General features: G+C 39.8%; 1 pseudogene; it reads left to right on the top strand.

The window, feature by feature from the left end:
- LOC108717397 overlaps nt 1-15,644 on the top strand; it is a 98,537-nt pseudogene that overhangs the window by 45,235 nt on the left and 37,658 nt on the right.

The raw sequence follows: 15,644 nt of genomic DNA, 5'->3' as shown, positions 1-15,644 counted from the left end.
TCGTTTATTGGTACATAATAGCTAGATGCAGATAATCACATTTGTTATGCAGCACCATTGTAGAATGTTGTATGCTCATTAGCAGTGTATTGTTGAATAATGCAAAGTTTCACATTCACTGTTTATCCAGCATTATTATAGACTGCAGAACGTGCATTATCAGGATATTGGTGGATATTAGCTAGATGCAGAGTATCGCATTCCTTATTAATGAACGAGTAAAGAGGAAAATGTGATCTAATTAAACATCTATTCCTCATTAATACTAGTTACTAAAGCTGAAGCAGAAATGCACATTTATCAATTAATGTTTATGATAAAATAAAATAATCCCCTTTTTCCCTCAAAACACAGTCTATAAAATAGATTTAATTCCATGACTTCTCTAAGCACCTGACAAACAGCTCACGCTTCTGAGTTGTAATTGCCTACTAACATCCTAAAAAAGGAGATCTAAATCAGTTTTACAATTGTAATAGCTACAATGGCACATGGCCTACTTCATTCAAAAATGCAGCACAAAGATTCCCATCTTTGGCTCTGTTATCTTTTGGTAGCCGAGGATGAGGAGAGTATAACAGTGCTTTATTAGCAGAGTCAGGCAGTCATTACACAACAGTAACTTTCACTTTCACTTTTTAAGCTGTATGAAGTGGGCACAGTGAAATCTACAGGCCATTTGTATAAACACCACATATTTTCCCTATAGTAGGAAACCATTTGGGCAAATGTAATAACCAACAACAATGCATCTTAAAGCAATAATATACATTATTCACATCACATAGTCCTGGGTCCATGCAGGTAGTTTTCTGATTCTCTCAGTATGCCTTATAGGTTCACTTTCTTCAGGCCTATTGCAGTTGACATCAGGAGTAGGAAAATTTCCTTCATCAAATGGAGCTTCTCCAAAGTCATATCTAACAGGAGCAAGACAACTTCCATTCCATATGCGTCCATCAGACAGTTCATATGTGTATGGTCCTCGGTGACGTCTCACTTCAAGTGGTGAAGTAAATTTAGATTGTCCTTGTTTCAGTAGTCCTGGTTTCTTAATTCTGACTTCTCAGTGTACTTCTCTGGCACCACGTTTTCTGGCAGTATAAGCCATGCATTTGGCTTGTTGACGTTTCACAATGTCAGCAGTAGATGATTTTGTAGGCACAGTATTTTGTGCAATTTTGATGTCTGCAAATGTAACTTAGTGCGCATCTGTCTGCCATGTAATAATTCAGCTGGAGATAATTGGGTTGTTGCATGGCACATTGCTCTGTAGTTATGTAGGAACTCTGTTGTAAATACTTTCCAAGATTTACCAGTAAGATTTGCTGTCTGTAGTGCTTCTTTCAGACTTCTGTTGAATCGCTCGATTTCTCCATTTGCTTGTGGGTAATACACTGAATATTTCCTATGCACAATATCTCTCTCTCTCAGAAATGATTCAAACTAATATGAGACAAACTGTCGTCCGTTGTCTGATATTAACTCCTTTGGATTATCTTCTCTGCTGAAGACTGTAGACAGAAATGTTATTACTGTAGCTGATGTTATATGAGAAACAAATGCAATTTCAGGCCATTTACTGTAATAGTCTATCAAGGTTATAGCAAATCTACAGTCTCTGTAAAAGGACCGACAATATCAATAGCAAGTTTTTCCCATGCTGAATCAGGAAATGGTACTACTGGTTTTACATCTGGTCTCAGCTTAACTTTATGTACAAAGTTCTTTGCACAACCCAGTGAAGTGTTGCTTTGTAGTGAAATTTTAGACACTGGCTGTGTAGCAGGCACTGGTGCTGTAGTAATGAGTAGAAATACACTGGCACACACGGCAATTCAAACAGGGAAATCCCTTGTGTCTTTATTTGCAGAAAAGCAACGTTTCGGGGTAGTACCCCTTTGTCAAGCATAAAAATTGTGAACAGTGAGCAAACATTTAACAACCCACAGGCAACGTGATTGGTTAATTACCACTGTGTGTGAAAGAGAGCTTATACAAAAGTCCAAACCTATCGCCACCTACTGGTGACCAATATAATAATAATTAAAAAATTACCATATTTAAAAAATTGGAAAATACATTCGTATACAAATTGTTATAAATATTAAAATAGTGCAAAGTAGGTGAACTCATTAAAAAGTTATTTTAAAAAATTTTTTAGATAAAAAGTGTTATCCCAAGCGAGTAATTTAAGTCAAACCCACAATCTATGGTGATAAAAAACATTTTACAAAATATTTATCATATCAACGGGTTAAAAAGTTAAACCCAATCAGAGGTGAAAAATGTCCAGCAGCCAAGAGCCAAATATTGTAAGAAAGGAAACATTGTTACACAGCATTATTAACAATCTAGCCATTTACAAAAAACATTGTATTGTATCAAAATAAATGCTTAATCCAATGCAGTAAATGTATCAACTAAAGCTAGATGTCTTATCTTACCCTACAGGAAAGGAAAGTGGAAAGAAAGTCTATCCCTGTACGGAAATCGAGAAGGCTGGAAGGCTTGATTATCTAGAAAAAGCGGGACAGGGAATTAATACAAAGAGTCACAAATAACATGTCATATTAAAATCTTCGTTCAAACCCTTAGGATGCCTAGATTGAAGCAGCCATATCCAATAGCATTCACGCTGCAAGAGCCGCTTTTTGATATCAAGCCCTTGTTTCTGTGTTACCTTTTCTAATATTTGCCAACGCAGCTGTGAAACTCTATGTCCATGAATAAAAAAATGTTTTGCCAACAGTGTCTCCCTTTTATATTTCTCAACCGCCTTACTCCTAGGGTTTAGATCCGTGTTAGTGTCGGGACCAGAGGGTTTGTAGTTGCGTATAATAGACTTATGCTCGTTGAGCCTTACTTTTATAGCTCTACCTGTCTGGCCCACGTACACTAGCCCACAAGGGCACTTAATGGAATATATTACCTCTTTAGTATCACACGTAAAGAACCCTTTAGTTATGTGTTTTGTACCATGTTGTGGATGTAACACATTAGACCCTGGAATTATTCCATTGCAATGCCCACAGTTTCTGCAGGGGAAAGTGCCCGTATTTTGTTTAGATAATTTCCCCGATAGTTGTTCCATGTTGGTGCCTTTAGGTTTTAACAACTCTTGTATAGATCTACCCCTTCTATAAGCAAAGACTGGGGGTTGTTTAAACAAGTGTCCCAATTTGGGGTCTGACTGTAAAATGCCCCAATGTTTTAAAATCGTTTTTCGAATGGCCTTATTGTTGGTATCAAAAGTTGTTACAAAAGGGATACGCTGGGTACTGGTAGTATTTTTTGTTTTTTTCTTAAGGGTATCCTCCCTTGAGAGTACCCCAATCTCCTCACGAATGTTATTTAATTCAGTTTCATTATATCCCTTCTCCACAAATTTTTGAACCATTTTTTCAGATTCCTGAACATAAAGGGCATCAGAAGAGGTAATGCGTTTAACACGGAGCAATTGACTCTTTGGGAGGCCCTTTAGTAGACCCTGTGGGTGAAAACTTGTAGCTTTTAACAGATTGTTGCGGTCAGTAGGTTTGTTATACACAGATGTCGTAAACGAAGACCCTGCAACCTGTATAAAAACATCAAGGAAATGTAATGTGTTAGTGTCAGTTTCAAGGGTAAATTTAATGGTGGGGTGGACACTATTTAGGTTCACCAAAAATGCTTGTAGCATGTCCATTGACCCTGTCCAAACGAAAAAAGTGTCGTCCACATAACGCATATAGCTCTGAATATAAGGACAAAAGGCAGGGTTATTGAGAATGTACTCTTGCTCAAAGTGATCCATAAATATATTAGCATACGCAGGGGCCATGTTGGCCCCCATTGCGCAACCCTGTAACTGTAGAAAAAATTCACCAGAAAACGAAAAATAATTTTTGGTTAAAACCATCTCAAGTAAGTTACAAAGAAAATTAACCTTGAAGTCCGCAAGGTTACCAACACTTAAGTACCTGCGTATACACTCAATGCCTTCAGTGTGTGGAATGGATGTAAATAAATCCTTGACGTCTAAAGAACATAAATAAAATTCACCTGTTGGTATAGTGACCGTTTTTAATCTGTTCAAAAAATCCATTGTATCCAGGAGGCATGGTTTCAAAGTTGGCAAAACAACCTGGAGATACATGTCAATGTAAATGGCCAATGGTTGCCATATGGAACCCACGTTAGATACTATGGGTCTACCAGGCGGGTTATCCAAATTTTTGTGAATCTTTGGGAGTAAGTACATATAAGGTATTTTAGGAAACTGTTGGTACAAAAGCTGGTAGGTTTCATCAGATATAACACCCTCCATCACAGAAGCATTCAAATATACGTTCAATTCATTCTTAAAACCATGTGTGGGATCATTACTTAATTTTTTATAGTGGAGGGTGTTAGATAACTGACGAAATGCTTCCCTTTCATAATCAATTTTGTTAAGAACCACCGTCGCCCCACCTTTGTCAGCTTTAGTGATAACCAATGTTTCATTATGCTGTAGCGATTTAAGAGCTTTCTTTTCAGCTAGGGAAATATTATAAGGACCCTTCTTTATGTTGCGACCCACTTTGTGCATAATATTATTAGTCTCAAATGCAACCATAGTTTCAAAAGTATCTATAGCAGGATAATTACCTGGGGGAACAAATGTGCTTTTGCTACCAAGTTTACTCTTTAATTGCCGTGAAAAATCATCTGTATCAGGCATGCTAACTTTATCACTAAAGAATGCTTTGAGTTTTAACGATCGTATGAATTTAAACAAATCAATAGAAAATGTAAATGGAGGAGCAGTTTGTATAGGGACAAAACCCAGGCCCTTGTTGAGAACCAGCAGTTCATCAGGCGATAGTTCAGAAGTCGACAGGTTAAAGACAGTATTTACCTGTGGTGGTAACGCTGGCCCCTCTGCTTGTACGGAGGCTTGTACCTTGCTTCTCCTTTTCCCCCTTCGAATCTTACGCTGCCTTTTCTGTGGCCCCACGATAAAAAAGGAGCCGGAGAAGATCCAGCAGAGCTCTGTGTAGAGAGCGGAGACTCCTGTTCCGATGCGGCTGAGTGTGCAGGTGATCGTTCTGAGCGTGCTGCAGAGGCGGTGCGCTGCTGTCGATGTAAGCGTCTGGCGTCCATCCAAGTGTAAACTTCCCCGCGTTCGTAGTCGTATGTATCCCTTCGGTATTTCCTCAATTTGACCTGGAGGATTTCCTGTTTCAAACTTTCTATCCTTTGTTCCAGTTCCTGTAAGGCAGTGTTGGAAGCGACCTCTGGTATCGCTGCATATTCCTCCTCCAACAAATGGATTTGCTGTTTCAAGTCCTTTGAGGCAATATGAAGCTGCTGAATGGTAAGGGCAATTAGATCTAAACTGCACCTGTTGAGTATTCCCCGCCATTTCTGTTTGAAGTCCTCGTCGTCCCTGAATAATGCTGGTTTCAGGGTAACCCTCAGCCCTCGAGGAATTCTTTGGGCTCTGGCATATTCTGCTAGGGAGGATGAGTGCAATGCCCATGCTGTGTCTCGGCGCTTAAGCTGTTCCAACTTACGGAGAATTTCACTCTCTGAAGAAGTGGTAGGTGCTGGCAAACTATGTGCCGCCTGTAGAATCCTTTTCCGTTCGGTTTCAGTGAAACCAAAAGTTTCAGCTTTCTTGTTGGTAGTAGAGGCAATATCTGCAAATGACATCTTCACGGAGGCACTTTAAAACGGGGTGCTGAGAACGACTCACCGAAGAAATATGGTCAAGAAAGAAATGTCGGCTCGCACACCCAGGCCTACAGTCAGGATAGCCAGGTGCTCAATGCTGGAGGGATCGGCACCCTCCCCAAGGTCAAATAGTAGAAATACACTGGCACACACGGCAATTCAAACAGGGAAATCCCTTGTGTCTTTATTTGCAGAAAAGCAACGTTTCGGGGTAGTACCCCTTTGTCAAGCATAAAAATTGTGAACAGTGAGCAAACATTTAACAACCCACAGGCAACGTGATTGGTTAATTACCACTGTGTGTGAAAGAGAGCTTATACAAAAGTCCAAACCTATCGCCACCTACTGGTGACCAATATAATAATAATTAAAAAATTACCATATTTAAAAAATTGGAAAATACATTCGTATACAAATTGTTATAAATATTTAAATAGTGCAAAGTAGGTGAACTCATTAAAAAGTTATTTTAAAAATTTTTTTAGATAAAAAGTGTTATCCCAAGCGAGTAATTTAAGTCAAACCCACAATCTATGGTGATAAAAAACATTTTACTAAATATTTATCATATCAACGGGTTAAAAAGTTAAACCCAATCAGAGGTGAAAAAGTCTTTGCTTATAGAAGGGGTAGATCTATACAAGAGTTGTTAAAACCTAAAGGCACCAACATGGAACAACTATCGGGGAAATTATCTAAACAAAATACGGGCACTTTCCCCTGCAGAAACTGTGGGCATTGCAATGGAATAATTCCAGGGTCTAATGTGTTACATCCACAACATGGTACAAAACACATAACTAAAGGGTTCTTTACGTGTGATACTAAAGAGGTAATATATTCCATTAAGTGCCCTTGTGGGCTAGTGTACGTGGGCCAGACAGGTAGAGCTATAAAAGTAAGGCTCAACGAGCATAAGTCTATTATACGCAACTACAAACCCTCTGGTCCCGACACTAACACGGATCTAAACCCTAGGAGTAAGGCGGTTGAGAAATATAAAAGGGAGACACTGTTGGCAAAACATTTTTTTATTCATGGACATAGAGTTTCACAGCTGCGTTGGCAAATATTAGAAAAGGTAACACAGAAACAAGGGCTTGATATCAAAAAGCGGCTCTTGCAGCGTGAATGCTATTGGATATGGCTGCTTCAATCTAGGCATCCTAAGGGTTTGAACGAAGATTTTAATATGACATGTTATTTGTGACTCTTTGTATTAATTCCCTGTCCCGCTTTTTCTAGATAATCAAGCCTTCCAGCCTTCTCGATTTCCGTACAGGGATAGACTTTCTTTCCACTTTCCTTTCCTGTAGGGTAAGATAAGACATCTAGCTTTAGTTGATACATTTACTGCATTGGATTAAGCATTTATTTTGATACAATACAATGTTTTTTGTAAATGGCTAGATTGTTAATAATGCTGTGTAACAATGTTTCCTTTCTTACAATATTTGGCTCTTGGCTGCTGGACATTTTTCACCTCTGATTGGGTTTAACTTTTTAACCCGTTGATATGATAAATATTTTGTAAAATGTTTTTTATCACCATAGATTGTGGGTTTGACTTAAATTACTCGCTTGGGATAACACTTTTTATCTAAAAAATTTTTTAAAATAACTTTTTAATGAGTTCACCTACTTTGCACTATTTAAATATTTATAACAATTTGTATACGAATGTATTTTCCAATTTTTTAAATATGGTAATTTTTTAATTATTATTATATTGGTCACCAGTAGGTGGCGATAGGTTTGGACTTTTGTATAAGCTCTCTTTCACACACAGTGGTAATTAACCAATCACGTTGCCTGTGGGTTGTTAAATGTTTGCTCACTGTTCACAATTTTTATGCTTGACAAAGGGGTACTACCCCGAAACGTTGCTTTTCTGCAAATAAAGACACAAGGGATTTCCCTGTTTGAATTGCCGTGTGTGCCAGTGTATTTCTACTATTTGACCTTGGGGAGGGTGCCGATCCCTCCAGCATTGAGCACCTGGCTATCCTGACTGTAGGCCTGGGTGTGCGAGCCGACATTTCTTTCTTGGCTGTAGTAATGAGACCATCAACCAATTGTAGGTTCAATGCAGCAAAGAGATCCCTTCCAAGTATAGCAGTACCTTTATTCACAATGTAAAAGTCACATTTTGCAGTATTTGATTGAAATTGTACAGTCACTGGCAAGCAACCAAGCACAGGGATTGGATCCTTTAAAGGAAAACTATACCCCCAAAATGAATACTTAAGCAACAGATAGTTTATATCAAATTGAATGACATATTAAAGAATCTTACCAAACTGGAATATATATTTACATAAATATTGCCCTTTTACATCTCTTGCCTTGAACCACCATTTTGTGACTCTATCTGTGCTGCCTCAGAGATCACCTGACCAGAAATACTACAACACTAACTGTAACAGGAAGAAGTGAGGAAGCAAAAGGCAGAACTCTGTCTGTTAATTGGCTCATGTGACCTTACATGTGGTTTTTATGTGTGCACAATGAATCTTACGATATCAGGGGGCGGCCCTTATTTTTTAAAATGGCAATTTTCTATTTATGATTACCCAATGGCACATACTACTAAAAAATATATTATTATGATAATGGTTCATTTACATGAAGCAAGGTTTTACACGTGAGCTATTTTACTCAGTATCTTTTAATAGAGACCTACATTGTATTTCAAGAAAATATCCTTTGGTAGTATAGAAACAGCTGAACCTGTATCTAGCATCAGGTTAATGGAGTGTCCCTTGTCAGCAGAAGCAGTACTGACACTGACTGTAATAAATGTACCAGCTTTATCCACACTCAATACTGTGACATTTGTAGTTGTGAATTCATGAACATCTTTAGCAGAACTACGGCAGATCTTATAGTTTATTGTTGTCATTCTTACTGTTTTTTTAGGACATTGAGTATATTCGCTCACACTACAATATTGAGGATTTTATCTACTTCAATCATCACCAATGGGAGGAACATGGGCACCGTCACCATTATGCTTTAAGATCCAATATTTATGAATTATGAATGGAAGACATTTCCTCAAAGAGATCCTGTGGTTATCCCACAAGTCCGCTCTGTATTACCCCATATATCCCCCATATGATTAAAAACAAGTAGGAATCGAGTTCTTTCAAAGTCTGTGATTGCAGTAAAATCTGTTCTTGTAAACCACAGGCAAACATTTATTTAGAGAAAATTACTTCCTTGCCTCTGTAAATTTTGGAGGCCAAGTCACCAAATCAGACTTAGCTGGCTACACTTTGGCAACTCTATTAGCCACTAGCATAGGCACTTGAATGATAGTAGTAGTAGCAGAAAAAACTTTGAAGTTGAAGGAGCTAATGGAAACTTAAGGTTGCAGTGGAGTATAGTTTAATGACAATGTAGGGGCCCATAGGGGGTTAATCTGCCCCTATGGCTTTAGGGCCCCTCCCTTTTCTTAGTGTGATTGGCCAAGAGGGTAATGACTTCATGCCACACTGTAATATAGTGTGTGTAAGGAGTGGCCTCTTCCTCTTTGGCCTCTGGATGGTGATCTGGCTGGATGTGCCCAGGGGGGCCTGGGTACTCACATGAATTTGAAAATTCGACCTTTGATAAATTTGCCTCTCATGTATGATGACAGTAAAAGGGCCAAATGCACATTGCTTAAGATCAAGAACAAGATCATGATCAAGAACAGTCATGAATGATCTAAGGACTTGTAGTTGGGCAACCGCTTGGGTCACTGTGATTGTGCTGGTTTCTCTCAGCAAGGGTCAAATGATACATAAAACATGATATATTACATTCGATTTATGTGATAGCAGCCAAGAAAGCCATTCATTTTAGAAAATTATTTCTATGTTGAAATGATACCTTAATGGGCTTTATTCATTAAAGTCCATTTTTTTCTGTTCAGACTTTTTAAGGGGGAAAACACAACTTTTTCATAGAAAAAATACCTTATTTAAAACCCGATGGTGTTAAAAGTCAGAATAAAAAAGTACTTCAGAACTGTTGAGTTCATGTAGAAGTCAATGGCAGATGTCCCTGGGGACGTTTGCTAGATATCCTGATCTTTGCTGGGTTTCATTTAATAATCCAAAGATTTTGTGGTTTCGGGCATCAAATCTGAAAAAGTCGCAGTTTTAAGGCGTCAAATCCTAAAAAAGCCAAAATTTTGAGTGGAATATCCGAAAAATCGTATTATTTGGATTTTTTCATGTTTTATCAAGTCTTTTCCCGCACAAGACATTTTCGTGAAAATTGAATGATACATAGGGGGAAAAGTCAGTGCCAATTTGGTCATGTTTGGCGCGTTGTTCAGAAAATAGTGAGAACATTTCAGATTTTGATAAATAACCCCCTAAATCTAACTATTCATTCCCACATCATGGAGTTAGGGGTTCCATCCCCAGAAAAAGCAGATAACCGCATGTGCTGAAGTCACATGCTACTGATTTATGATTACTGCAGAGAAATAGGCTCAGGGGGGAAATACTAGTACAGACAAACGCCATAAAGCAAGCCACTTGTTTATCTGTCATTCCCACGGAGATGGTAATGTAATTATGCTGATAATTATCTTCATTAGTGGCGGGTATTATGTGAAACCCATTCCTCTGCTGCAAGGCTGTGTTTATTTGCTATTATTTTCCCTTAACCCCAACGCTCACATTTTCCCAAGGCTGTTAAGAATGGTGTGTTTACTAAACTGTGCAGGAAACATCTGTGAGGAGCAGGACTGGCATTCTTCATGCTAAAGTGTACATTGTTGTCTTTCGGTTTAAGAGAGAATGTGCCCATTCTCTGTCATCTGCCCTTCATTATATGGTTCCCGTGTGACCAAGACGCCAGATTGTCTATCCTCTGGAAAAGCTTGGCATAAATGCTCCATCAAAGCAGGTCTCCAAGGATCAGGTGGGTAACAGAAGTTGTAGCAGACAACAGGCACTGTGCCAGGCTCTACATGGGTTGACAGATGGGATGGAATTACTGTCTAAGCATCAATGGGTTGCTTCTTAATTACACAAGAGCTGGCATTCATACCCTTACAGAATAAAGGCAAAGTGCAATGATGTGTTTCTTTTCTCGGTTTTAATCCTGCCTATAGTGGGACATTTCAGTAAGAAACAGGTATGATTGATGCTACAAGGAGCATGCAGGCCCCAGCCTCAGGAAGGGACTTAACAAATTACTTATGATCACCAAATATCATCAACACTATCTGACAGATTTCTTAAAGGGGAACTCCACAAAACAGAACTTAAGCTTTCTGAAAAGTAAACATAATTTCAAGCAACTTTGCAATATACATCAATTAAAAAATATGCAGACTTTTCATGATTTGGGTTTGGAACAGTTCACTTATCCTAGCCCCCTGCTCTCCTGCTGATATGTCTGACTACTTTGCTGAGCTGGCTGACTACTGTTACTTTGTATCAGCAGCCATCTGTCTTCAGCCTGCATCCTCCAAATCCCACAATTCCCTGCACATGTGATTTCAATAAGTAAAGGAACATCACAGTGCAATGCATTGTGGGTTATGTAGTTCCTGCATGCTGTCTGTAAGCTGTGGAGACGTTGTTACAGTTTGTAACATCAGTGTTTAGTCTCTCCTTCCCTGCCAGGATTTCAAATGATGCAGAAAGAGAAGAACTGTTAAGCAGTTGGATTTCATATAGAAAATGGCATTTATCCATACTTTTTGAGGAAACGGGTAAAGTTTTTCCTCCGTAATCAGGCCCGGATTTGTGGAAAGTCCACCTAGGCCTGGGATTTTAGGGGGGCGGCATGCTGCTCAACCAAACTCACATTGGTCCAGATGATGAAAATTTGCACAAAAAAAGGGGAGGGGCGACAAATGGCAGTGGGTTTAGGGGTGCCCACTATGTAAATCCGGCCCTCTCCGTAATTATTAAACCACATGTGGAGACCACCTAATGCAATATCTACTCCCTAAATTTTTGTTGGTCATGTGCTAGAAGGGAATTTATCACATAACAGCCCAAAATTGTTCACATCATTATGATGCATGATGAAGGACAAGAAGCATTTTTTAAGAGTTATAGCCATGTTTGTTGCTAGAGAAGTAGGATTTAAAGGGATACTGTCATGGGAAAAAATTTTTTTTTCAAAATGAATCAGTTAATAGTGCTGCTCCAGCAGAATTCTGCACTGAAATCCATTTCTCAAAAGAGCAAACAGATTTTTTTATATTCAACTTTGAAATCTGACATGGGGCTAGACATTTTGTCAATTTCCCAGCTGCCCCAAGTCATGTGACTTGTGCTCTGATAAACTTCAATCACTCTTTACTGCTGTACTGCAAGTTAGAGTGATATCACCCCCTCCCTTTTTCCCCCCAGCAGCCAAACAAAAGAACAATGGGAAGGTAACCAGATAGCAGCTCCCTAACACAAGATAACAGCTGCCTGGTAAATATAAGAAGAGCACTCAATAGTAAAAACCCATGTCCCACTGAGACACATTCAGTTACATTGAAAAGGAAAAACAGCAGCCTGCCAGAAAGCATTTCTCTCCTAAAGTGCAGGCACAAGTCACATGACTTGGGGCAGCTGGGAAATTGACAAAATGTCTAGCCCCATTTCAGATTTCAAAATTTAATATAAAAAAATCTGTTTGCTATTTTGAGAAATGGATTTCAGTGCAGAATACTGCTGGAGTAGCACTATTAAATGATGCGTTTTGAAAAAAACATGTTTTCCGATGACAGGATCCCTTTAAATGCAACTTCTTAGCACATAACCTTTTTTTATCGGCCCATAAATAAATATTAAACTTTTGGCATGTTTTAGAATGGTGTATTTTTGCAACCTTTTTAACTAGTCTAACAGGGGAATGTAATAAAAGTCGCAAAGAGCAAAACAATTCGCACCAATAAGACTAAAAATCCACATCTCGCAATGTAATATTGTTCCTTAAACTGTTATTGCATTGCGAATTTTAATTGCACCTTGTGAATTTTAATTGCGCACTCATAAGAAGTGCTTGTAATCTTTTGGAGCAAACATAACGACTTTTTCAGTAAGAAGTTTTATTACATTGACTGCGCATTGGCGCAAACTATAAAATTCGCAAACGGCCTTCGACTGTCGGAAGTGGTCGCTAAACAGTTTCCGGGCTCGCAAAAGCTATATTAAATTCGCACAAAGCAAAATTTGTTCGCGCAAAGGCATAACTTTTCGCACTGCGAATAGTTTTTCCGTTAGCGATTTTTATTACATTCCCCCATTAATCTTTTAAAAATGATTTGTCTTCCAGCTTCCCATTTAAGTGATAACTGAACCCTAAAAACAACTATGGGTAGAAATGCTATAGATTATATATTGAATGTACAACCAGCCTAAAATTTCAGAATCTCTATAATAGTAATGATTTTAGTTGTGCACAGTGGGTCACCAACTTTGAGTGTTGAATCTTAGCTTAGAGGTTGTTGCAAATCATTGTATAGATGATAGGACTGTCATGTTATAAAAAGCTGATGCTACAAGGTTGATTATAACATTTTGATGCAAATTGCACTGGTTTCTGAGCTGCCATGTAATGAGAATCTGGATTTATTACAAATTACTCTTGTATTATGGAATTTATATTCTATTCTATGTACACCATATTGTGCTTCAGTCCCAAAGCATATGTAAGTGACAGCAGCACAGAGCATGTGCAGGGAATCAGTAGAAAAGAAGAAGTGGAGCTACTGGGGCATATTTAGAGGCACTTATCTCCACTGCAAAAGGTCTATGTTATTATTATTATTATTATTATTATTATTAACATGTATTTATATAGCGCCAACATATTGCGTAGCACTGTAAAGTAAATGTGATTATACAACTTAAACACATGAATTATACACATAGAACATATGGAGTTACATACATCACAATCAATACCGGTACAAAAGGTGAGGAAGGCCCTATGCAAAAGAGCTTACACTCTAAAGGGAAGGAAGTAATACACAAGATATGGGAGTGGGCAAGATTGAATTAAGTGGGTGAGAAATGTGGTGCTGTATGTCGTGTTGCATTTGGTAGTTAAGCAGAGTGAGGGTAGGCTTCTCGAAAGAAATGCGTTTTAAGAGATTTCTTGAAAGCAGAAAGATTGGGAGAAAGTCAGACAGACCGTGGGAGAGAGTTCCAGAGGAGGGGTGTAGCCCTTGCAAAGTCTTGAATGCGAGCATGTGAGGAGGTAATGAGAGAAGAGTTGAGTAGCAGGTCAGTAGAGGAGCGTAGTAAGCGGTTGGGTGAGTATTTAGAGATGAGTTCAGAGATGTAGGATGGGGCAGAGTTATGAAGTGCTTTGAATGTCAGGGTCATTAATTTGAATTTGATTCTGAAAGGTAGCGGAAGCCAGTGCAGGGATTGACAGAATGGCGAGGCAGAGGAGGAGTGGTTGTTGAGGTGTATGAGTCTCGCAGCAGTGTTCATTATGGACTGGAGAGGTGACAGTCTCTGGAGGGGAAGGCCAATTAGTCTAGACATGATATGACGAGAGAGTGAATAAGAATTTTGGCAGCATCTTGGGTGATAAATGATCGTATTTTGGATATGTTCCTTAGGTGGAAGTGACATGATTGTGACTGGATATGAAAAGTGAATGACAGGGCAGAATCTAGGATAACCCCAAGGCACTAGCAAGGTACTAGAGATAGCGGACAGGCAAGAGGAGATGCGAGTTAGGAGTTCTGGGTTGAGATCAGGAGATGAGAGATAGATCTGAGTATCGTCAGCATAGAGGTGGTAGTGGAAACCATACGAGTTAATTAATTTGCCTAGGGAGGAAGTATAGAGGGAGAATAGTAATGGTCCCAAGACAGAGCCTTGATGAACCCCAACAGAAAGAGGAAGGGGAGAAGATGCTACTCTGTTGTTGGAGACACTGAAGGAATGATTGGAGATGTAAGAAGAGAAACAAGACAGGGCTGTGTCACGAAGGCCAACCGAATGGAGGGACTGGAGGAGGAGAGGGTGATCTACAGTGCCAAATGCAGTTGAGAGATCAAGCAGTATTAGTAGTGAGAAATGATTGTTGGCTTTAGCGGTTATAAGGTCATTAGTTAGTCGAGTCAGGGCAGTTTCAGTGGAGTTTGTGGCTTAAAATCAGATTGAAGGCGGTCCAGCAGGTTATTGTCAGAGAGTAATGAGGTTAGTCGGTTGTAGAGATGAAAGGTAGCAGAAAGATAGATCGAATGTTGTCAAGATTGGAGGGATCAAGATAGGGTTTTTCAGAATGGGTGTGACAAGAGCATGTTTTAGTTGAGAAGGAAACAGTCCAGTTTTGTCAGGGAACCGGGAGTTCCCTCTGGGGAGTTGTCCGGATATAGGAGGAAACCCCTCAGGAGGGATCAGGATCGTGGTATCCAGGGATTCAGCAGAAGGGGTAATCAAGTTCAGGCAACAGGTCAAAAGGCAGGCAGAATAAAAACAGAGTCCAAAGTCCAGGCAGGGGGTCAACAACAAGAGATCAATCAATAGAATACTCAGGGAAAACACCAACAGGGAACCCAGGAATCAAATCAGGAACAAGATCCTATTTTCGGGCGCCATCTTGGCGTCTCGGGCGTCCTTTTAAAGGGGTTTTTTGGCGCCCTTGCGTCGGCGTCAGCACATCTGCGACCGACGCGCTGCGCCTGCGTCCGTCGCACCGTTGTGACGTCTTCGCGCCTGCGCACTTGCGCGCAGGCGTCTCTGCGCCGGCGCCGCTACCCACGTGGCGGCCATGGGCGCCGCCATTTTGGGAGCGGCGTCGGAGGAAGTAGTTGCGCCGCCCGGAGCTCCTGGTCCTGCTCCGGGCGGCGATCGTGACAGTACCCCCCCCCCCCCTCACGGGGGGCCTCAGGACCACCGAGACAAGGCTTCTGGGGAAACTTGGCGTGAAAATCCCTCACCAGACGAGGAGCGTGAACATCACAATGTCCTTCC

The sequence above is a fragment of the Xenopus laevis genome, chromosome 5S, assembly GCF_017654675.1.
Source record: "Xenopus laevis strain J_2021 chromosome 5S, Xenopus_laevis_v10.1, whole genome shotgun sequence".
In the NCBI taxonomy this organism is placed as follows: Eukaryota; Metazoa; Chordata; class Amphibia; order Anura; family Pipidae; genus Xenopus; species Xenopus laevis.
The sequence above is the reverse complement of the archived record's forward strand: the minus strand, read 5'-3'. Positions and strand labels throughout refer to the sequence as shown.